The sequence below is a fragment of the Amblyraja radiata genome, chromosome 2 (genome assembly GCF_010909765.2).
Source record: "Amblyraja radiata isolate CabotCenter1 chromosome 2, sAmbRad1.1.pri, whole genome shotgun sequence".
Taxonomy (NCBI): domain Eukaryota; kingdom Metazoa; phylum Chordata; class Chondrichthyes; order Rajiformes; family Rajidae; genus Amblyraja; species Amblyraja radiata.
The window spans coordinates 72161856-72186625 of NC_045957.1; the positions used below are offsets into that span (position 1 = coordinate 72161856).

Below are 24770 nucleotides of genomic sequence, written 5' to 3' on the forward strand. Positions count from 1 at the left end.
AAGAAAACATCGCGGGCCCTTACGTTTTATGTCTTGAACTCTGACTGTGTGACTCTGTTGGGCAACCAGGCATGCCAGGACCTGGGACTGGTGTCGTTCGACCGAACGGTCCACAAAGTGCTGATTTCGCTGGATCCGATATCGGAATACCCCGACCTGTTTAACGATGAGCTGGGCAAGCTGCCCATCACCTACAGAATTGCCATTGACCCGAAGGTGGCGGCCGTGGTCCGCGCACCGCATAGTGTTCCACGCCATGAAAGACAAAGTCGAGTCTATGTTGAACGACATGGTTGCCATGGGAGTGCTGGAGGCGGCCAGCGAGCCCACCGAGTGGGTCTCTACCATGGTTGCCACCCTGAAAAAGGACAGAAACAAAATACGGGTGTTCATCAACCCGAAGGATTTAAACCTCGCAATCAGGCGCCCCTACTACCCCATGAGGACCGTGGAGGACGTTGCAGCCCAAGTCGGACAGGCCACTGTCTTCTCAGTCCTCGACGCGAAGAGTTCCTTTTGGCAAATACCACTGGACAAGGGCTCCTCCGACCTGACGACGTTCTCGACACCGTTTGGCAGATTTAAGTTTCTGCGAATGCCATTCGGCATCAATTCTGCAAGCGAGGTGTTTCAGAGGGCGATGGAACAGTTGTTCTCCGGCCTGCCGTGCGCCATCATCGTGGACGACATCCTGGTTTATGGAAAGGACGTTGCCGAACACGACATGAACCTCCGCTGCGTCCTGGATCGGGCTCGGCGGATCAACCTGAAGCTGAACTCTAAAAAGTGCAGGTTCTGGGTCTCGGAGGTCACGTACGTCGGGCATGTCTTCACTTCGGACGGACTAAAGCCCGGCCCATTGAAGGCTGCCGCAATCACCGAGATGCCGGCTCCCACCGACGTGCTCGGTCTACAACGATTCCTGGGTATGGTGAACTACCTAGGGAAGTTTATACCCAATCTCAGCGAGCTGAGCTCGTCCCTGTGGCAACTGACCAGAAAGGACTCCGCTTGGTCCTGGTTCCCGCAACACCAGCAGGTGTTCGACTGTCTGAAGTCCAAGTTGATCAGCACCCCGACACTAAGGTTTTTCGACCTACGGCGCCCGATCACTGTCACCTGCGACGCCTCCAGGTTCGGGCACGGTGCGGCCTGCCTACAGTCCGCGGTGATGGATCGCTGCATCCTGTCTCGTACACCTCCCGCACCATGACCGACACCGAACAACGGTATGCTCAGATCAAAAAAGAGCTGCTCACGGTTGTGTTCACCTGCTCCAAATTCAAGGACTTCCTTTTTGGCAGCTGTTTTACGGTCGAGACTGACCACCAGCCGCTGGTGACCATTTTAAACAAGCCGATCCATGTTGCTCCTGCCAGGCTGCAGCGCATGATGTTGCAGCTACAGCGCTTTGACTTTAAACTAGTCTACAAGAAGGGCACGGAGATGCACGTTGCCGACACTCTCTCTCGCGCCCCACGGGCTTCCTGCAACCGCCACCCCTACGAACAAGAGGAGTTACTTGTGCTCAGCGTTAACTTTGTTCCCACTCAGCAGCTCCAGTGCCTGGCCGAGCACACCGCTGCTGATCCCGCTCTGCAGCGACTTTCTTCCGTGATCAAACGTGGCTGGCCAAGCAAGCGCGCCAGTGCACCGGCTGAGGCTCAACCCTTCTTCCTGGTCTGCGACGAGCTGGTGATCCAGGACGGCATCGTAGTTAAGGGTCACAAGGTCGTGGTCCCTTCCTCCCTGTACGACCAGTGGGCACCCTGGGGCTGATGCGACGATTGCCCACGCTCAGTGCCAATTCTACTGGCCTGGCATGGCCAAGTACATCCGAGACTGCATCTCGTCCTGCTCTACCTGCAACAACCTTGCGCCCCACCAGCAACGGCAGCCACTTTTACAGCAACCGGCGCCTGCCATTGCCTGGACTTCGCTGGCTGCTGACATCTTCGAATGGCGTGGCAAGCAATATCTCGTCCTGGCCGACTCGTACTCGAACTGGTTCGAGGTGGACCTTCTTACTTCCCTCACGTCCGAGATGGTTATCCGCAAGCTGCGAAGACATTTCTCTACTTTCGGCTCCCCGGTCCGTTTGCAGACTGACAACGGCAGGCAGTTCACAAGCAACGAGTTCAAGGCATTCGTCAGCAATGGAACTTCCACCATTTCACCAGTAGCCCGGAGTACCCACAGAGCAACGGTCTTGCGGAGCGGGCTGTCCGAAGTGCCAAACTTTTAATGGAGCAATCGCGCCTGACAAACTCCGATTTTTACCTAGACCTCCTGAACCTCAGAAACATCTCCAGAGACCCGACCATGGGTTCACCTGCCCAGCGCCTGATGTCCAGGACAACCAGGCCACCGATCCCGATTGCTCAACACAAGCTGCTGCCTCAAGTGTTGGAGCCTGCCTCCGTCTAGAGGCGCATACAGGAAAGACATGACGTCCAACGGCGGTCCCACGACAGGTCGTGCAAACCTCTTAAGCCTCTGGTGCCAGGACAGGTCGTTCGGCTGCAGACTGCCAGCGGCTATTCCCATTTCACAACAGTGGTTGGCGTGGCCGAGTCTCCCCGCTCCTACCTGGTTGACTTTGAAGGAACTGTTTATCGTAGGAGCCGTCAGCATCTGCTTGCCGTGAACGAGCCGAGACCGCAGCCTGAGGGTCCATACGCTCCGCCGCTGCTGTTCCAGCCACCGACAACCGTCCTGGTTTCTGACCCCTGCATGCCCCAGACCCCTCGCGTGCTGCGATCTCCTCTGCATGGGTCGCCCTGTGCCGACCGTGTTTTCATCCCTCCTGCATGTCGGTCCCCCCTACCGTTCTCGGTTTCCCCTGCGGCTTCGCCGTCTCCAGCTCCCGCTGATTCCTCTGTTCTTTCCGGTGAAGGGGGGGAAGGCATGGTCCATACATGCCCGGGTCGGGTTAGTAAGCCGCCTGTTCGTTACGGCGATTTTGTTTAATTTTGTTTAACTCTGTTGCCATGGTTCCATGCCATGTTTGATTTTCTAAGGGGAAGGATGTAGATGGTTTATGCATGCAACCAATAATATAGCTACCTCAATACCACTAACCACGCCTTAGTTACCAATTATAATAACGCCTTCTTCTCCTTCTGCGCGGTACAGTAGCAGACTGGAGACAGTGACTGCTGATGTGTGTTTAACCCTGTGTTCTCATTAAAGACTAGTGTAAAGTGTTTGATCACTTATTTACAGCACTGAATTCTTGTGTACTCATGGGTGGATGTTCTGGACACTTGACAAATAAAACAAGCAGTCTGTGGGTTAGGTCATGTTAAATTTTAGCTGAGAACAAAGGGGGTGCAGATAATTGATGATGGCCAGCAGTCTAAGAAAGTGGCTCACTGTCAACACATCAGTAGGAATTAGGGATGAGCAGTAATTGCTGGGTGTGCTAACAATGTCCACATCAACAAAACAAATTGAAACAAAAATAGTTTTCCATTGCTTAAACTCGAATGGTAGACAGCATTCAGATTAAAACTGATTTCCCAGTGTTCAAGGTACTGGCTCTTAAATTCAATTTAATCCAGCATACAAGTGACATTGTTCTCACATCATGATGTTAACCACCAAAACATAAATATCCTCACAGGCTTTCTTGATTGACCATCAGAACATCAGTGCAAGATCAGTGGATTCCTTTAAAAGACATGTTGGTGGGGTTAATGCAAAGATTATTCCTGCTAATCAAGAGAGGCCCTCAGCCAGTATCCTCTACGCAATTCAGAATGAGCTCAACGCCATCTTGGCAGTGTTGCCCAAATGCTTTAAAACAAGTACAAAAACATGTACTTTTCATGACAGATGATAGCATTCTGTTCTTTACAGTAGGTATTATGCAAAAATCCTGAGTGACCTCACAGTCCAGGTCTCCCCCAGCCTACGAACACGTAACTTATGTCCATGCATACAACTGCATGTTTGAGAGACCAGCAGTCTCGATTTGCCAGCTACAGAGGACCTGCAGGCAAATTCTGCTATGCAGAAGAATAATATCCTTGTTTATGTTTAAGATGATTAGTTCCCATTGCATACTCTGTGTTGGCTGTTCTGCTGAATTTTCTGTGTGTTTTCATTTTAATAAATTAGGATCAAAAGTTATATAAAGTTTTCCCTTGCTATAGACACAGGAAATTGCAGGTGCTATTTAAAAAAACCCCACAATGTGCAGGAGTAACTCAGTGGCTCTGGAAGACACGGACAGGTGACGTTTCGGGTTGGGGCCCTTCTTCAGATGAATTGTAGCAGGGTGGAGAAAGCTGGAAAAGAGGTGGAGGTGGATAAAGTCCTGCATTTGCTAGATGGATACAGGTGAGGAGGGGTTGGTTGGCAGATTGGTGCATTACAGCGAGAGATGCGAAGACGACAAAAATATGTAAGATAAGAAGATGGGAAAGAATGTGAAGCCAGAGGAAAGAATATAGGTGGTAGGGGATGTGGAGAAGGATAAGGGGCAGGATCATGGGAGAAATGGATGCACACCCGAGTGGAGCACAGGGAAGAAATGTGAGAAAAAGTGGGGTGGGGAGGAGGGTTGTTACCTAATATTGGAGAATTCAATGTTCATACCATTGGATTGCAAGCTGCCCAAATAGAATATGAGGTGTTGTTACTTCATTTTGCATGAGGCTTTACTCTGGCAATGGGGGACCCAGGACAGCCTTTGATAAGGACCCGCACGGGAGACTGGTGACGAAAATTGAGCACATGGTATTGCGGATATCGTATTGACATGGATAGAAAATTGGTTGGCATGCAGGAAGCAAAGAGTAGGAGTGAACGGGTCCTTTTCAGAATGACAGGCAATGGCGAGTGGAGTGGGCCGCAACTGTTTACCATATATATTAATGATTTGGTAGAGGGAATTAGGAGCAACACTAGCAAGTTTGCGGATGCCACATAGGTTGGTGGCAGTGTGAACTGTGAAGAGGATGTTAGGAGGTTGCAGGGTGACCTGGAGAGGTTGAGTGAGTGGGCAGATGCGTGGCAGATGCAGCTATAATATAGATAAATGTGAGGTTATCCACTTTGGCGGCAAAAATAAGGGGGCAGATTATTATCTCAATGGGGTTAGGTTAGGCAAGGGGAAGGTGCAGCGAGACCTGGGCATCCTTGTACACCAGTCACTGAAAGTTGGCATGCAGGTACAGCAGGCAGTGAAGAAAGCTAATGGAATGTTGGCCTTCATAACAAGAGGATTTCAGTATAGGAGTAAAGAGGTTCTGGTGAGACCACATCTGGAGTATTGTGTCCAGTTTTAGTCTCCGAATTTGAGGAAGGACATTCTTGTGATTGAGGCAGTGCAGCGTAGGTTCACGAGATTGAACCCTGGGATGGCGGGACTGTCATATGAGGAAATATTGAAAAGACTGGGCTTGTATTCACTGGAGTTTAGAAGGACGGGGGGGATCTTATAGAAACATATAAAATTACAAAAGGACTGGTCAAGTTAGATGCTGGAAAAATGTTCCCAATGTTGGGCGGCTCCAGAACCAGGGGCCACAGTCTTAGAATAAAGGGGAAGCCATTTAAGACTGAGGCGAGAAAAAACTGTTTCACCCAGAGAGTTGTGAATTTGTGGAATTCCCTGCCACAGAGGGCAGTGGAGGCCAAGTCACTGGATGGATTTAATAGAGAGTTTGATCGAGCTCTAGGGGCTAGTGGAATCAAGGGATATGGGGAGAAGGCAGGCATAGGTTATTGATTGGGGACGATCTGCCATGATCACAATGAATGGCGGTGCTGGCTCGAAGGGCCGAATGGCCTCCTCCTGCACCTATTTTCTATGTTTCTAAAGGTCTGTATGGGAATGAAAAGGGGTTAAAATGGTAAGCAACCGAGAGATCTAACAGGCCTTGGCAGGCCCAGCAAAACGGTCACCTAGTCTATGCTTGGTCTCACCGATGTAAAGGAGGCCATATCAGTAACACTGAATGCAGTAGATGAGGTCACAATACATTTTCTCATGGCATGACGAAATGTCACGACTGGGTTATAGTATATTTTGAGGGGGGAAAAAAATGAAGGAACACATAGAAACATAGAAACATAGAAATTAGGTGCAGGAGTAGGCCATTCGGCCCTTCGAGCCTGCACCGCCATTCAATATGATCATGGCTGATCATCCAACTCAGTATCCCGTACCTGCCTTCTCTCCATACCCTCTGATCCCCTTAGCCACAAGGGCCACATCTAACTCCCTCTTAAATATAGCCAATGAACTGGCCTCAACTACCCTATGTGACAGAGAGTTCCAGAGATTCACCACTCTCTTTGTGAAAAAAGTTCTTCTCATCTCGGTTTTAAAGGATTTCCCCCTTATCCTTAAGCTGTGACCCCTTGTCCTGGACTTCCCCAACATCAGGAACAATCTTCCTGCATCTAGCCTGTCCAACCCCTTAAGAATTTTGTAAGTTTCTATAAGATCCCCTCTCAATCTCCTAAATTCTAGCGAGTATAAACCAAGTCTATCCAGTCTTTCTTCATAAGACAGTCCAGACATCCCAGGAATCAGTCTGGTGAACCTTCTCTGCACTCCCTCTATGGCAATAATGTCCTTCCTCAGATTTGGAGACCAAAACTGTACGCAATACTCCAGGTGTGGTCTCACCAAGACCCTGTACAACTGCAGTAGAACCTCCCTGCTCCTATACTCAAATCCTTTTGCTATGGAAGCTAACATACCATTCGCTTTCTTCACTGCCTGCTGCACCTGCATGCCTACTTTCAATGACTGGTGTACCATGACACCTAGGTCTCGCTGCATCTCCCCTTTTCCTAGTCGGCCACCATTTAGATAATATTCTGCTTTCCTGTTTTTGCCACCAAAATGGATAACCTCACATTTATCCACATTATACTGCATCTGCCAAACATTTGCCCACTCACCCAGCCTATCCAAGTCACCTTGCAGTCTCCTAGCATCCTCCTCACAGCTAACACTGCCCCCCAGCTTAGTGTCATCCGCAAACTTGGAGATATTGCCTTCAATTCCCTCATCCAGATCATTAATATATATTGTAAATAGCTGGGGTCCCAGCACTGAGCCTTGCGGTACCCCACTAGTCACTGCCTGCCATTGTGAAAAGGACCCGTTTACTCCTACTCTTTGCTTCCTGTTTGCCAGCCAGTTCTCTATCCACATCAATACTGAACCCCCAATGCCATGTGCTTTAAGTTTGTATACTAATCTCTTATGTGGGACCTTGTCGAAAGCCTTCTGGAAGTCCAGATACACCACATCCACTGGTTCTCCCCTATCCACGCTACTAGTTACATCCTCGAAGAATTCTATAAGATTCGTCAGACATGATTTACCTTTTGTAAACCCATGCTGACTTTGTCCAATGATTTCACCACTTTCCAAATGTGCTGCTATCCCATCTTTAATAACTGACTCTAGCAGTTTCCCCACTACCGCTGTTAGACTAACTGGTCTGTAATTCCCCGTTTTCTCTCTCCCTTCCCTTCTTAAAAAGTGGCGTTACGTTTGCTACCCGCCAATCCTCAGGAACTACTCCAGAATCTACAAGTTTTTAAAGATTATTATTAATGCATCCACTATTTCTGGAGCTACTTCCTTAAATACTCTGGGATGCAGCCTATCTGGCCCTGGGGATTTATCGGCCTTTAATCCATTCAATTTACCCAACACCACTTCCCGGCTAACCTGGATTTCACTCAATTCCTCCAACTCCTTTGACCCTGCTATTTCCGGCAGATTATTTATGTCTTCCTTAGTGAAGACGGAACCAAAGTAGTTATTCAATTGGTCCGCCATATCCTTGTTCCCCATGATCAACTCACCTGTTTCTGACTGCAAGGGACCTACATTTGTTTTAACTAATCTCTTTCTTTTCACATATCTATAAAAACTTTTGCAGTCAGTTTTTATGTTCCCTGCCAGTTTTCTTTCATAATCTATTTTTCCTTTCCTAATTAAGCCCTTTGTCCTCCTCTGCTGGTCTCTGAATTTCTCCCAGTCCTCCTGTATGCTGCTTTTTCTGGCTAATTTGTACGCATCATCCTTCGCTTTGATACTATCCCTGATTTCCCTTGTTATCCACGGATGTACTACCTTCCCTGATTTATTATTTTGCCAAACTGGGATGAACAATTTTTGTAGTTCATCCATGCAGTCTTTAAATGTCTTCCATTGCATATCCACCGTCAACCCTTTTAGAATTAATGGCCAGTCAATCTTGGCCAATTCACGTCTCATACCCTCAAAGTTACCTTTCTTTAAGTTCAGAACCATTGTTTCTGAATTAACAATGTCACTCTCCATCCTAATGAAGAACTCAACCATATAATGGTCACTCTTGCCCAAGGGGGCACATACAACAAGACTGCTAACTAATCCTTCCTCATTACTCAATACCCAGTCTAAAATAGCCTGCTCTCTCGTTGGTTCCTCTACATGTTGATTTAGATAACTATCCCGCATACATTCCAAGAAATCCTCTTCCTCAGCACCCCTGCCAATTTGATTCACCCAATCTATATGTAGATTGAAGTCACCCATTATAACGGTTTTGCCTTTGTCGCACGCATTTCTAATTTCCTGTTTGATACCATCTCCAACTTCACTACTACTGTTAGGTGGCCTGTACACAACACCCACCAGCGTTTTCTGCCCCTTAGTGTTTCGCAGCTCTACCCATACCGATTCCACATCCTCCAAACTAATGTCCTTCCTTTCCATTGCGTTAATCTCCTCTCTAATCAGCAACGCTACCCCACCTCCTTTTCCTTTCTCTCTATCCCTCCTGACAGCACATGAGGCAACATCTGTGGAGGGAAATAGATAGATGACATTTTAGGTTAGATCTTTTTGATTTGCATTCATATACATGAAAATTAGACCATATTGTATCGTGATGTATGTAGTTAACAACAGGCGTAATATGCAGTACAAATATTTTTTAAAATATGCAAATTGATAACTTCTATCTACAGTTGATAAAATTACAAAATACTGTGGATCATGGAAATTTAAAATAAGGAAGCTGGCTTCGTCAAACAGAAAATATTCAGTTCTGATTAACAAAACCCCACATACTGTAGCTCACATGGGATCTGTACATATCAGATAGAATTAATGCAACTTTTCTCCTCTCGCACCATCCTGTGCTTCACTATGTGTCCCACTACTATCCTCTTTCACCATCATATTTTCTGTCATTAATCTCATCTGCCTTTCTTCCCTCACATATTAAACATATTTCACTATTCACATATCTACCATTTTACCATTTACCATATCTACTGTTTACCTCTAAGATGGCGCCTACCTGCGGCGACATTTTTCCCACGGCACAGCAGAAAATCTTCAAATATAGTATTTCTGAGCTCACCTCTATCAAAGAATCTGCAGAAATCAACTATGTAAGTAGCGAGTTGCTAACGCATTTAAATGCATTAGCGCTACTGCGAACTCCCAAAGTTGGCGACGGTAAGGGAATCCCCGATCACAGAGATGTGGCACACCCCCAGCTCCCCAGACTCCCCGGTCCAGCCTGAAGGGTTCTCCATCCACCGTATGGACCGTATACAGGCATCTGGGAAAGGGAGAGGAGGGGGTGTCTGCCATTCTCCTCCATCATCCTGACAGCGGTCTACATCCCACCGCAGGCAGACGTCCGTTCTGCACTGGAGGAGCTGCACGCCTTGGTCAACAAGCATCAGACCGCTTACCCCGAGGCATTTACCACTGTGGCCAGGGACTTCAACAAAGCCAACCTGAAGAAATTGCTCCCTAACATCTACCAACATGTCTCCTGCAGCACAAGAGGATCAAACACCCTTGACCACTGCTACACGACCATCAAAGATGCCTATCGCTCTATCCCTCGCCCTCACTTCGGAAAATCCAACCATTCAGTGGTGCTGCTTCTTCCTGCATACAGGCAACAACTGAAGAGCGCACCCCAGAGGTGAGGACTGTCCAGAGCGGGTCGGGGGAGACAGAGGAACAACTCCAGGACTGTTTGGAGTCCGTTGACTGGGCAATGTTCAAGGACACAGCAACGGACCTGAATGAATACGCCACAGTCGTTACAAACTTCATAAGGAAATGTGTGGAGGACTGCGTTCCGACAAAAACCTTCCCAGTGTTTCCTAAACAGAATCCTTGGATCAACCATGGGATCCGCATTCTTCTGAAGGCAAGACCCCGGGCATTCAGGTCTGGCGATGCAGTGGTCTATAAGAAGTCCAGATACGACCTTGGTAAGGCTATCAAAAAGGCCAAAAGGGACTTCTGTTCTAAGCTGGAGGATGAGACGGATGTACGGCAGCTGTGGCAGGGCTTGAATGCCATCACCTCCTACAAGGCAAAATCAGGAGGCGGCTCAAACGACAGCGAAGCATCACTGCCTGTCAAGCTCAATGCGTTCTACGCATGGTTTGATAGGGAGAACACTGATGTGTCCTCCAGAGACCCTATTCGCCCTGATGGTGTTACAGTCATAGTCACAGAGGCCGAAGTCAGAAGATCCTTCAGGGGGGTGAACCCTCGGAATGCGCCTGGACCTGATGTTATACTTGGCCGTGTTCTAAAAACCTGGGCGGACCAACTGGCTGGAGTTTTTACGGACATTTTCAACGTCTCACTTCAGAGGTCTGAGGTTCCCACCTGTTTTAAGAGGGCATCAATTATTCTGGTGCCCAAGAAGAACAAGGTGACGTGCCTCAATGACTATCGACCAGTGGCACTAACGTCGGTGGTGATCAAGTGCTTTGAGAGGTTGGTTATGCTGCACATCAACTCCGACCTCGACAAGAACCTCGACCAACTACAGTTCGCTTATCACCACAACAGGTCAACAGTAGATGCAATTTCACTGGCTCTCCACTCCGCACTGGACCACTTGGATAATAAAAACACCTACGTCAGGCTGTTGTTTATAGACTACAGCTCGGCGTTTAATAGCATCATCCCTTCCAAGCTGGTTACCTAGCGCACGGAACTGGGCCTCTGCACATCCCTCTGCAATTGGATCCTCGACATCCTCACCCACAGACCACAGTCTGTTCGAATTGGAGGAACCACTTCATCCTCAATAACAATTAGTACGGGAGCACCTCAAGGCTGCGTGTTCAGCCCCCTGCTTTACTCACTCTATACCCATGACTGCGAAGCCGGTCATAGTGCGAACTCCATCATCAAGTTCACCGATGACACCACTGTGGTTGGATGAATTACAGGTGGGGACGAGTCAGAGTATAGAAGTGAGATCGACCGACTGACCAAATGGTGCCAGCACAACAACCTGGCTCTCAACATCAGTAAGACCAAGGAACTGATTGTGGACTTTAGTAGGGGAAGGATGAGGACCCACAATCCTGTTTATATCAACGGGACGGTGGTGGAGAGGGTCAATAACTTCAAATTCCTGGGTGTGCATATATCAGAAGATCTTTCCTGGACCCAACACACCAATGCAATTGTAAAGAAGGCACATCAGCGACTCTACTTCCTGAGAAGATTACGGAGATTCGGCATGTCGAAGAGGATTCTCCTAAACATCTACAGGTGCACGGTAGAGAGCATTCTGACTGGTTGCATCGTGGCCTGGTTCGGCAACTTGAACGTCCAGGAGCGAAAAAGACCACAAAAAGTTGTGACCACTGCCCAGTTCATCACTGGCTTTGACCTCCCCACCATCGAAGGGATCTATCGTAGTCACTGCCTCAAAAAGGCAGCCAAAATCATCAAGGACCCCACACCATCCTGGCCACACACTCATCTCACCACTGCCATCAGGAAGAAGGTACAGGAGCCTGAAGACTGTAACGTCCAGGTTCAGGAACAGCTGCTTCCCCACAGCCATCAGGCTATTAAACACAATGAATATTTTATGAGCTCTGAACTGCAAAAGACTATATTATTATTTGTTATTTGCACTATATTTGTTATTTATTGAACTTTTTCTTTTTTTCCCCCTTATATACAATGTTTACATATTCACATATTCTGTTGTGCTGCAGCAAGTAAGAATTTCATTGTCCTGTCCGGGACATATGACAATAAAACACTCTTGACTCTTATTCTTCGACCCCCCTTCCTTGATTCTTGACTTGATAAAACCCTGCTCTATACTTTTTCCCCAATTCTGAAGACTTGAAACACTAATTGTTTCACATTTCACTGCTGCTGCCTAATTTGCTCACTGTGTCCCACATTGGTCTCATCACCCACCTCACAACCCACAGAACGTGAAGGTCGTCCTTGATCCAGAGAGACTATCTAAAAAGTGCAGAAAAGAGAAGACACAGCATATCCAGCAAAAAGGTGAAAAGCCAGACTTGCTCTATGTGGATAAACCACTCATCAGAACAGATATGGCATGCCAAACCTGATTTTTTTCATTTTCTTAACAATTTCCAATTATGTTCTGTCCTGAATAAAGTCCAAACTCGTTTGATCAACAAGTTTCTGCAGTTATAGAATTCACTCCCTGAAGGAGTGTAACTGTGAGAGACCAGGTGTACTGTAACTGACTGAAGTTCGTTATCATGTTTACATGGAACAAATTCTGTATTTTCAGGGGAACAAGGTACGTCCCTCGATACAACTATATTGGATAAAGGAAATTTGAAATAAAAGCAAAACATGTAAGAAATACTTCTTAGATCAGGTAATGTTTTAGGCCTTTGATCTTTCAGCATCAAAGAAAGATAATCAACCTAGTACAATAAAGGGCCTGTCCCACTTACGTGTCCTTGGCACGCAAATTACACGACCTCGTCCTCGCGTTGAGGCGCACGGGCATCGTATGTCCGCGCGGGGCCGGTCCCACTGAGAAGCGCGTAGGGGTATGTAGTTGTGCGCGACATCGCGCGGGGCTCCAAAATGTTTGTAGTGAACAAAATCTTTGCTAGCCAATGGCCTGTCGCCTAAATGACGGCCAAAGTGGGCCAGGCCCAAGACCCTGGCGCGATGCAACGTCTCACCTCCAACAGCAGCAGAAGCAGGCAAACGATCGCCGAACTCGGCCTAGGGCTCACGGACATTGCAGTCCGGATGCACCCCCTCTTCTACTCCCAGAGCGGGGCCAAGAAAATTGAAGATAGACACAAAATGCAGGAGTAACTCAGCGGGACCGGCAGCATCTCTGGAGAGAAGGAATGGATGACATTTCGGGTCAAGACCTTTCTTTCAGGCTGATCAAGGGTCCCAACCCGAAACATCACCCATTGCTTCTCTCCAGATATGCTGCCGGTCCCGCTGAGTTACTCCTGCATTTTGTGTCCATCTTCAACTGACATCACGTGCTCCAGACGGCTGTGCGGGCGCATTAAATCGCGCACGACCTTCGCAGGACCGTCGCGCCTCAACATGACCACGAGGTTGCGTAATTAGCGTGCCAAGTACACGTAAGTGGGACAGGGGCTTAACTCTGTATCTCTCTTCTCAAACATTGCCAGACTTTCTCCGATTTTGTGTACTTATTTTAATTTATGCCCAGGTTCTATTCAAGTAGTTCAATTCAAAGCAAGAATCACCAAGAAACTTGACAATCCTAATAGTTACATTTAATAAAGATAATTTGAGCATATACCAGGTGTTCTCATTGATAAAAAATGTCACTTAGTTATTGACAGTCTTTCCCCTTGACCCTGATTACTGAAAATGAACAAACAGCTTGATCAGCCGACCAGAGATGTTAGAATTAATATTGGCCCAGATTTTACATTCGTAACGATAGTGAAATAGTCCATAATCACTTTCATGGAACAGACAGAAATCTTGGACATTATTCATCTGCACATTATTCCAGTAATTCAGTATATTCCACGGTGTGTGCAGTTTTGTAGTGTTCTCCACTACAATCAAGAAAATGAAGGTTGTAGGTATATATACAGACATTTTTCCTCCATTATACCTAAAAGTGTCTTAGTTTTTTGCTTGGCTTGAATGATTAATTATTAATAGTCCCTAAAGCTATATTCATCAAGCCAAATTTATGACTAAAATTGGATGAGAATTAAGGGCCTGTCCCACTGCGGGGACCTAATTCACGACTTTAGAAAGGTTTGCCCTCGACATACTCACAGCATGTCCGACACAAGGTCCTAGGAGGTCTTTGTAACTCTCCTTCATGCTTGAGAGTAGTCCCTGCGTACTCGAGGCCTCAGTTAGGTCGCGGCGTTATTTCAGCAAGCTGAAAAATGCCCGCGAGTAAAAAAAGGTCGCCATGGAAAAAAATAGATATTTTTTTACTCGTAGGTTTAGTCGAGGTAGGTCGGCATGTTAGTCGTAGGTAATCGAAGGCAATCAAAGGTAATCAAGGGTAGTCGAAGGTAAAGCTCGTTGAGAAAAAATAGGTAAGGAAACCGACTGGTAATGTTAAATGCCCGCTAAACTTTATTAAAGGTTGTCTGGCTTCTTAAAAGAGTCTCCACTCCTTCTCCCTCCCCCCCGTTCTCTCCCCTTCTTTCCCCCCCCCCTCCCCCTCTCCGCGCTCTCTAAAGGACTTACCGTAACTGTGCCAGCCGTCTTTTACCTTCCTGTTCATAGCGGGTGTGAATTTCAGACAGCGCTCCCCCGCTTTCCCTGGCCCCCGCCTTTGCGATGTGTTTATGAGTGTGCAGACGGTCGATCCGGCTCGTTATTTCATCGCTGACGGTCGATCCAGCTCGAGGTTGTTCAGGCGAGTGCCCTCGAGCTAGAAGGTCGAAGACAGTCGCTGAAAAGTCGCGTTTGTGGGACCTTTATCATTCCCTCAGAGAAGTATTTCAACATATGGCAGATTTTAAAATAACATATTATCCTTAATCTTCCAATGATAATGTAACATTGTACCTTTTCCATCCTAGTTTGCTGTTGGAGAATTCTTCAATCTGACGAGCTGCTTATCCAGGTTAATGAAGTCACATGTGCTGGATGCCAGTTAACCCCATTGCACGAATGCCTGATAACAGCTCCACCTGGAAAGATGAAGTCCATCCTGCAGAGATAACACTCTTAGTAATCAGCTTTCATCTAGGTTAGGCGCAATCAATTTGTGCTGAGAAATTAATTCTGAATTGTATATAGTTTAGGATAATGAGAAACTTCATTGGAACTTACAAAGTTATCACAGAGCATGAAAGGATGCAGGGTTGATTTCCCCTGGACGAGGAGTTTCAGGCCAAGGAGCAGCCATTTGCCACTGAGATTAGGAGAAATTTCTTCATGCTTTGGGTGTTGATTTTTTAGATTCTCCTGGTGGGTTGTGAAGGCTCAATAATCAAATTCATCAAAAACAGAGGTTCATAGATTTCTGAATAATAAGGGAATTGATTAATATTGGAATATAGGAAAATAATGTTAATAATCAAAAGAATGCTATTATCTCAACAGATACTGAAGAAGGCTTAAACGGGCCAAATGATGTACTCAAATGATGCTCTTGATTTCTCAGACACAACTGGAAGGATTAAAGCCCTGTCCCACGGTATGAGTTTATTCCAAGAGCTCTCCCGAGTTTGCCCTGATTTGAACTCGGAGATTTACGGTAATGGCCACTCGTCGGTACGCGGGGCTCTCGTGGACATTTTTCAACATGTTGAAAAATCTTCACGAGTCTTCCCGTGCTTAACTTCCTTTAGTGAGTCTTCCCGAGTACCTGCCGTTAGCATTACGAGCCGCTAAGAGACGTCCCCGAGCTCCGACGTACCCGCTACGTTCATTCTCCATGCTTACCACGAGTTAGATTTTTTTTTTAATCGGGAGAGCTCTTGGAAAGAACTCGTACCGTGGGACAGGGCTATTAGTGACTTGAAACATTAACAATGTTTTTTTCTTTGCCAGACATACTGAATATTCCAGCACTTATTATTTTAAGCATCTTTTGTTTTTTTATATTTCTTAGCTTACTGATTTGAAAAACCAAATGCACCGATGTAAGATGGAAATGAATGAAAAATCACTGCATACTGAGATAAGGAATGATTTCTCCACAAACAAATTTGAGAGTAGATTATCCACCAATCACTCCATTTTACATGTGATGCAAACAGAGTGTAACTAGCCTCCATTCTTGGTGACAGTGAGTTACTATACAAATGCCCCTCGTGTAGCCCCTGTAAAATAAAGTGGGTTAGCAAGAGGATTTGTCTCCAAGTAAAACAACACAAAGTGCTGGAGTAACGCAGCAGATCAAGGTGGCATCTCTGGAGAACATGGTTTGGCGACATTTTATGTTGGGACTCTTCTTCAGACTTTAGTGTCTGAAGAAGTGTCCCCACCTGAAACATTGCCTATCTAAGTTCTCCAGAGATGTTCCCTGACACGCTGAGTTACTCCAGCACATTGTGCTTTTTATTCAAGATCTATAATTTTTTGTGTCTACTGTCTGGGATTCATTTCTGGTTTTCCCCACCATGTTCATAACTGTGTACACTTCAGAAAACACAGAAACACTTTCTGGATGAAACATTCGACATGGTTAACAGATTCAGAATGCCGTGCGCCACTTTAAAAAGTTTTATTCCTTTAGTAAGTGGCTCAGGTTAAAAGTACAGCATAAATGCAAAGTTGAAAAAAAATTATTAATGGCTATTCGAAAATGTAAACCACTTTTTACCTGTGAGATACGCATGGTATGCATTCAGAGATTGATTAGTTATAAAATAAACAAAAGAATGGTTTCCATTTGGGGAGTATTTTTCGTATTCCATCCAGGATATCAGAAAACACATTGTTAGGGTTAATCCGGGTGTTATGGAGAGGCATTAATATGTAAGAACCGATCTTAGAAAAAAAACTGTAAATGATGTAATAATGAGTTTAAAAATTAAATAAACACATGTACTGGCCGATAGCAGGATATATGATTTGCAAACTGACATGACCATGAGACATTCTCATATACATCAGCCAATGTTAATTGGCTTCATGAAACCGGGCGTCAGATCCATTCAGTGCTTTGTACCATTGTGATTGAGATCAAAGAAAGTTCCGGACTGGATTATTTGGTCATAGCCCATCAAACATGGTCATAGGCACATTTGCTCTGAATATCAATGATACTCATGAACCGATAGAGGCAACCCTCATTTTTGGTGTCCAGGGTTGCCGTCCGTAAACGTTTATAGCCCTTCCATGCAAATTACTCCGTACCAGGAAAAGTGTTTGAACATCAGAGGTGTCTTGTCAGTTGCAGAGTGCTCACATTGTAAATATGCACTTCAATGGAACCATTTGTCCGACTCAAAATATTGAAATAAACAATATATTGCAGCAATTGAAATTTGTACTAAACCACATGCTGCTATCTTTGTTTTGAAGATTATAAAATCTCAATGTACTTTGGGTTTAGGGAGAATCTTCATTGGGAAAAACAATTCACAAGGGTACATGACTAACAGCTTCTGAGGAAAGAAACCTCTAGACACTTAAAAATGGAGTTATGAAGGCTGACTCTCTGGATACACAAATATCCACAATTATTGACTGCTTCACTGAATACATGTGATACCTAGTTTGACACGGGGCAATTGATGTAACAATGTCTCATGGTCATGTCAGTTTCCAAATCATATCTCTTCAGCAGCTTCTGCTATGAACCAGTCACTAGTTTATGATGCTTATTTATGCAGCTGTGCTTTTAATTTCATGCTGATTGCTACTTGTAGTTCACATTTTGAAACAATCCATGAAGTCTGGTTCTCATTTGTATTAATGGTTACCATATCTTAAACGTTATACTTTGATCGTGGCTGGGAAAGGTAATGGTTGTCATCTCTTCCTCATCTCTCAGGTTCAAGTATTTGCATGTCTCTAAATTCTTTATCCTTGTTCTGAACATCATGATGCTTTGTTGAGTCTATTTTATTCTGCTCACTAGGTCCTCACTTGAAAACGTTTTTTCTCAAGCCGGATCGGAGCCCGGAAACCCCATTATCATTACTGCTAACTAAATATTTTAACTTTCTAAAATCTAGCCAGCTATCTCTAATGAGCAGTGCAGCAGTACACAAAGCAAGTGACTGCTGAATTGCTTACCAGAGCAAACAATCATATCAATTTCCCCTGGGGTAAGGAAGACCAATAGGAAGATCTAACATTTTTACAGAAAAGCATCCCAAAAGTCTATCATGGTATTAATAGAATAGCACAGAGGCACAAAGGTATTGCTGAGCCAAGAACACACAAGAGACTGCAGATGCTGGAATCTTGAGCAGAAAACAAACTGCTGGAGGAACTCAGTGCATCAGACAGAATACGTGGAGCGAAATGATAAGATGATGTATTCGGTTCACACCCTTCCTCTGAGTGAGCCAAGGACGAACGTTTCTATGTGATTCGGGTCATCATCAGACGTAAATGAGAAAAATCCTATGGTGTAATTTGATTAAAAAATGGTAGAGTTTCCACCAGTTGTTTCTCTACACAATGGATACACCTTTGTGTCTGAAATGGGTGTAAAATAAAGGTGTTTGTGACAAGTTTGGCCAATATCTGGGAAACTGTTTCTGAAATGTCACCCTGTGTAAATTAGCTGCTGTGGGCACCTACAACAATTAAGTCAGTTCAGAGTTTTTCCATTGTAAATCACTTTACGACATACTGTAAATGGTACAAAAGCAATGCAACTGATTTTCTTTCTTGCTTTCTTCTTGCGTATGGCGTGCACAGCCTAAAGTTGTAGGACAACCTGTTCTATTTGATTGTGCACGGCAGGTTGATTGCATTTGTCGAAACAGGGCGGACCATGTGAAGGTTGCAATCTCCCCTCCCCCCCCCTTTTTTCTTGTGAAGCCTTACGCCCCTGTCCCACTTAGCAAACCTGAACGGAAACCTCTGGAGACTTTGTGCCCCACCCAAGGTTTCCGTGCGGTTCCCGGAGGTTTTTGTCAGTCTCCCTACCTGCTTCCACTACCTGCAACCTCCGGCAACCACCTGCAACCTCCGAGAACCACACGGAAACCTTGGGTGGGGCGCAAAATCTCCAGAGGTTTCCATTCAGGTTTCCTAAGTGGGACAGGGGCAATAGAATCATAAAAGTACCACAGATGTAGGACATTAGGCAATTACTCTTTACCTGTAGCTGTCTGTCTTTTCATCTTTTTTTTATTTTTAGTTAGTTAAAGTGTTTTTGTTTCTGGAGTTCTAGACTTTTTTATGTGGGGGGTGGGGGGGGGAAGGGGGAAACTACCTTTCAGGGTCCCTACCTGGTCGGAGAGGCAGCTTTTCTCCGGGCTGCAGCTTCGACCCGTCCTCGCGGCCTACCAGCGGGCCTGGAGCGGCGTTTCCTGACGGGGACCGCCCAGAACCACGGCTTCGGCAGCGGCACAGCGCTGGAGCGCTATCGCGGAGCGGGCGAGGCCTTGCCCGGGTCGCCGCGCTGGAGCTCCGGTGAGCTGAAGACCGCCGGGAACAACATCGCGGAGCTGCGGGTCTGAGGAGCGGCCAGCTGCGGGCGGCGGCGCTGACTTTACTCGCGACAAGATCGCCAGTAGTGGAGCTCCAACCGGCGCGGCCTTGTTGGCTTTGGAAGTCGCGGCCTCCAGTACGGACGCGGCCGTTCCAGGTATCCCAAGCCGCTGCGAGGATTCTCCCGACGCCGGAGCACCATCACCCGGCGAGAACGGCCAGGAACATCGGGCCTCCGTAGAGGCAACTGTGGAGGCCTCAATAGGCCCGACTATGGGTGAACTGGGGATGGGGACTGGACTTTGTGCCTTCCCTCATGTTGGGAGCCATTGTGGGGGGATGTTCTTTATGTTTAAATCTCTTATTAATGTTGTGTCTGTATTCTTTCTTTATGTGCTGCATTGGCAAGAAGCATTTCACTACACCTAGGTGTTTGTGACCAATAAATAACCTTTGAATAACCTTTGAACCTGCATTCACACACGTGCAGGGCAGACACCTCTGAACAGCTGAGTTCAAGCTTCTCCAGCTCACACTTCTCTCCCCCATGTTTGCCCAGGACAGAGAAAGTATCCTGATGTTTTCATGAAACAGGACATGCATTCCACGGATCTGATACCCAGTTATGTTTCTATTTATTAGATTAACTGACTAAGGAAAAACAAAATATACCCTTTTCCTGACTTCACCTAATTCCTCGACTCATTAAAACTCTGAGTTTCACACTCCATGGGAGAAGTTCATGGAACTAGGATCGGTGATGTTTATGCCCGGGATATTCTAAATGGAAGCTCTGTTTTTACATTCAAGGAATCTTCTAATGCATCTGTGTTGAGTTCTGGATAATGGACATAGATGTCCCTAGCTCAGTACATTTTGTTTTGTTTTTCTGGAGTTTGTAATTTTCCATTATCTCTCCAACTAATTTGACTTGCGCCAGAGCCATAGAACTATACAGCATGGAAACTGGTCCATTCAATGGTCAGTGTTGCTGGCCTCACCATCAGTGAGACCATTTTGTCAACAATTAATAACAAATTTGGAACAATGATCTAAAGTAGAACAGCTTGAGAGAATTTGAACAATAAAGTGAACAGATTGTCACTTCACAGAGTTCCCTCAGGGAAGGAAACTGCTGCCAAGCTCAACAAATTATTCATTTCCCATAATTTACAGATGCTATTTGCAGTGTATACCTATATATTCACAATGATTTCACCGTACATGTGACGACTTTCTTTGAGATGACCTTTGCAACAACCTGAAATGTAAAGTGCGCATTGCATAAGTAGCATTTTATCTGACCTGGCCTATGTCCAGCCATGGGAGGGCCCTTGATGAAGTCATGGGATGAAGTAGCAGAATGATATGGCTATCTTTTCAGAGTATTCTAAACAAAATATTGAGTTCTGTTTGTACTTTCGCCCTCCAGACCAAAATGTCCTAATTTACTGTAAAATGAAGTGCAGTCACTTTATGATGTAGGAAACACAGCAGCCAATTGCACACAGATGTAAGCCCCGGTGTCCTCACACAAGCAGCAATGTTGTAATGACTAGGTAATGCCCCTCAAAAGTGAAAAAAAATCATAAACCTTAAAGGCAGAAACAACTTGATCAATATTTTGATTAAAGAACAGTTGTGCAATAGAGTTTAGTTATTGTCACATGTTCCGAGGTACAATGAAAAGGTTTGAACTTTATACAGTGAACAGCCTCACAAATATAAAAGCAACGGGAACTGGTGGTAATCTTCTGATGTGTGTTTGTAATTGGTAGAAAGGAGGCCAAGTAGGAATAAAGGGAAAACTTCTGACAGATGGGATGTGCAAAGTGCCTTCTCCAAGGATCGATACTGTAACCTCAGTTCAACAAATGAGTTTCCAAAGGCATCTTGCTTGTCCTGTCTACATCCAAACAATTAGGATAGCAATAATGTGCCCTTACCTGCTCTGCCCATGTCCATATATAAACCAAGAAGCACAAGTTTGGTTATTAACAAAGGGTTTCAATAACTTCCCCATCAAAATTAAATTTTGTTCTTTGAACAATTTTGAATGCTTGGATCAAAGTATGGGCAAGGGATACACAATGCCAAGTACAGGCCTACTCAGGAGCAAAGAACAGTCCATAACATTCCCAATCATAGAAGTAAACCTTTATAATAACAGTGGAAACAAGAAACTGCAGATGCTAGTTAATACACAAAAGGACATAAAATGCTGGAGTAATGCCCCTGTCCCACTTAGGAAACCTGAACGGAAACCTCTGGAGACTTTGCGCCCCACCCAAGGTTTCCGTGCGGTTCCCGGAGGTTGCAGGTAGTGGAAGCAGGTAGGGAGACTGACAAAAGTCCCCGGGAACTGCACGGAAACCTTGGGTGGGGCGCAAAGTCTCCAGAGGTTTCCGTTCAGGTTTCCTAAGTGGGACAGGGGCATTACTCTGCAAGTCAGTCAATATGTCTAGAGAACATAGATCAGTGATGTTTCAGCTTGAGACCCTTCTTCAGACTGATTGTGACGTTTGGGTGGGGTGGAATAGCTGGAAGAGGGGAGAGGCAGGACAAAGAGTGGCAGGTAATAGGTGGAGACTGGCGAGGGTTTTTTTTTGATAGGTAAGAAGGGGACAAATTGGAGGCAGTCCAGGTAGGGCACAGGGGCGGGAAGTCTACACTTGGTCTCGCCGATGTACAGGATGCCACATCGGAAACACCGGATGCAGATGAGGTTAGAGGAGGTGCACGCGAACCTCTGTCTCACCTGGAAAGACTGCAGGGATCCCTAGATGAGGTGATGGAGGAGGTAGAGGGACAGATGCAGGGGAAGGCACCTGGGGAGGGGGTGGTTTGAGTGGGAAGGGATGAGTGAACCAAGGAGTTGCAGAGGGAGCACTCTCTGTGGAAGGTGGAAAGGGTGGAGATGAGAAGATGTGACAGGTGGGGGGGATCATGTTGGAAGTGACGGAAATGTTGGATGATTTGTTGGATGCGGAGGCTGGTGGGGTGTAAAATGAGAACCAGGGAAACTCTATCCTTGTTCCGTCCGGGGAGGGGAGCAAAAGCTGATCTACGGGATACAGAGGAGATCTGGGTGAAGGGTCCATCGTAGACGGGTGGGATACATGTTAACTAGAGAAAGAAAGAAAGCGGATGTCCTAAAATGAAATGTCTCATCTTGGGAGCAGATGCAGCAGAGATGGAGGAATTGAGAGTAGGGGATAGAAAGCAGCCGGGTGGTAGGAAGTGTAAGTCCAGATAACTGGGAGTCGATAGGTTTATAGTGGAACTGCTTAGTTTGCCAAGGCCTACTGGATCTCTATTTGCTAACCATTTTTACTCCCATTCCCATCTACTGACTTTTCTGTCCTGGGCCTCCTGCATTGCCAGTGAGGCCGCAAGCAAACCGGAGGAACAGCATCTTATATTGCACTTAAGAAACTTACAACCCAACACGATTGACATTGAATGACCTAATTTTGATTACCTTTTAATTACCCCCGCTCCACTTTTCTCTCCCACATCCACCCTATCCCCCCCCCCCCTCCCCCCATGCCCTACTTTGCCACTACTTTCCTCCTTCTGGCTTCACAACACTCTTCTATCCTGTCTCACAACTGCTTTTATCTCTGCCGTTTGATTCAATCATCTGCCGACCAAACCCCCCCTCGCCTATATCCACCTGCCACGCTTTATTCTGCCTCTTCCCTTTTCCAACTTTCTTCTCCCCTTACAATCAATCTGAAGAAAGGTTTCGACCCGAAATGTCGCCCATCTATGCTCTCCAGAAATGCTGCCTGATCTGCTGAGTTATTTATAAGAACATGCGAGTTGAACCCTTTTACATAAATCAAATCAGACACATTAACATCAGCAGGGACTTAGTGATAGCATTCCAGCTTCTAGGTCAGTGGATACCGAGTGCAGTAATCTAAGCTGACACTCCAATGCTGCATTCAGACCGCACAAGTGCTTTTTGTTGATAAGGTCTTGTCTGTCTCCTTAATTTAGATGTAGAGGAGCCTAAGGCAATGTTTTAAAGAAGAGCTGGAATGTTATCCCCTTCGTCCTGTGCAAGAGTCTATTTTTCACCCTACATTACTAAAATAGATTACCTGCATTGTGCACTGAAGCTTTGTGCAAAGTCTCTGGCATGCTTCCGACACTTCAAAAATGCTTCTTTGGCTAAAATGATTTTAATCAACGTAAATCTCTCTTTAGGTCGACACAAAATGCTAGAGTAACTCAGCGGTACAGGCAGCCTCTCAGGAATGGGCGACGTTTTGGGTTAAGACCCTCCTTCAGACTTCAGAGAGATTTAAATCTCTCTTTAAATCTTTTCAAGGATTTAATTTAGATGTATTAAATTAAATTAAAGAAAGATTACATTGTTCAATCCAAGAAACATTTGGATCACTCTTTGGAACATAAGAAATAGCTAGAATAGGACATTTCACCCTTCCAGCCTATTTGCCATCATTTAAGATATTCTACATCATAGCTATGTTCCTATACTATATCCATGTTCCTTGACTCCCTTGAAATCCATAAAATTATTTATCTTTATTTAAAACAAGCTCAATAATTGGACCTCTTCAGCCTTCTGGGGAAGAGAATTCCAAAGATTCACTATACACTGCTTGAAGAAATGTCTCCTCATCTCATGCTGAACCACCTCCAATCTACACTTCATCTTGTGCTAAACAACTAATACCCAGTACCAGATTCCTCTGTCAAGGGAAATATCCTCCCTACATTCAGCCAGTAGCCCTGTAAAAAAATTGTAAGTTTCAAAGAGATCAAGGTTAATCTATGAAAACTCTCTTTGTAAAACAAATTTGGCATCCCCGGTACCAACCTGGTGAATCTTTGCAAGTATATCTTCACACATACTGCTATTTCAACCAAATTTCTAAAACTCTTCCTCGCTATTTTTCATTTCTCCTATCTGCTTGCTGAGGTTTGGTGCTTTAAAATAATATATTTTTTCTGCAAATCATGTACCGTCATCATAGCTATCATTGTTTAGTTTAGTCTTTAGTTTTAGTGTAGACTTACAACATGGATAAGAGGCCCACTGAGTCTGTGCTGACTAGTGATCACCTGTATTCTAATCCTATCCTACACTAGGGACAATTTACAGTAGTCAATTGACCTGCAAACTTACACGTCTTTGGAATGTGGAAGGAAACCAGAGCACCCAGAGAATATCCATACATTCACAGAGATAACGTGCAAACTCCACACAGACAGCATCCATAGTCAGGATCGAATCTGGGTCTCTGGTGCTGTAAGGCAGCAACTCTACCACTGTGCCACCCAATGTGTTTTCCCAGTCAACCGCATCTAATGCTCCCGTCGTGCTTTCATAGTTTTC

At 45.5% G+C, this 24770-nt stretch overlaps 1 long non-coding RNA gene across 1 annotated transcript; it reads left to right on the forward strand.

The window, feature by feature from the left end:
- The first annotated feature begins 1955 nt into the window (after positions 1–1955).
- On the forward strand, positions 1956–14078 carry LOC116984410. Its single transcript, XR_004415009.1, has 3 exons — positions 1956–2136; positions 5230–5236; positions 14068–14078. It is a non-coding gene; the product is annotated as an uncharacterized LOC116984410 (long non-coding RNA).
- Positions 14079–24770: the final 10692 nt, after the last annotated feature.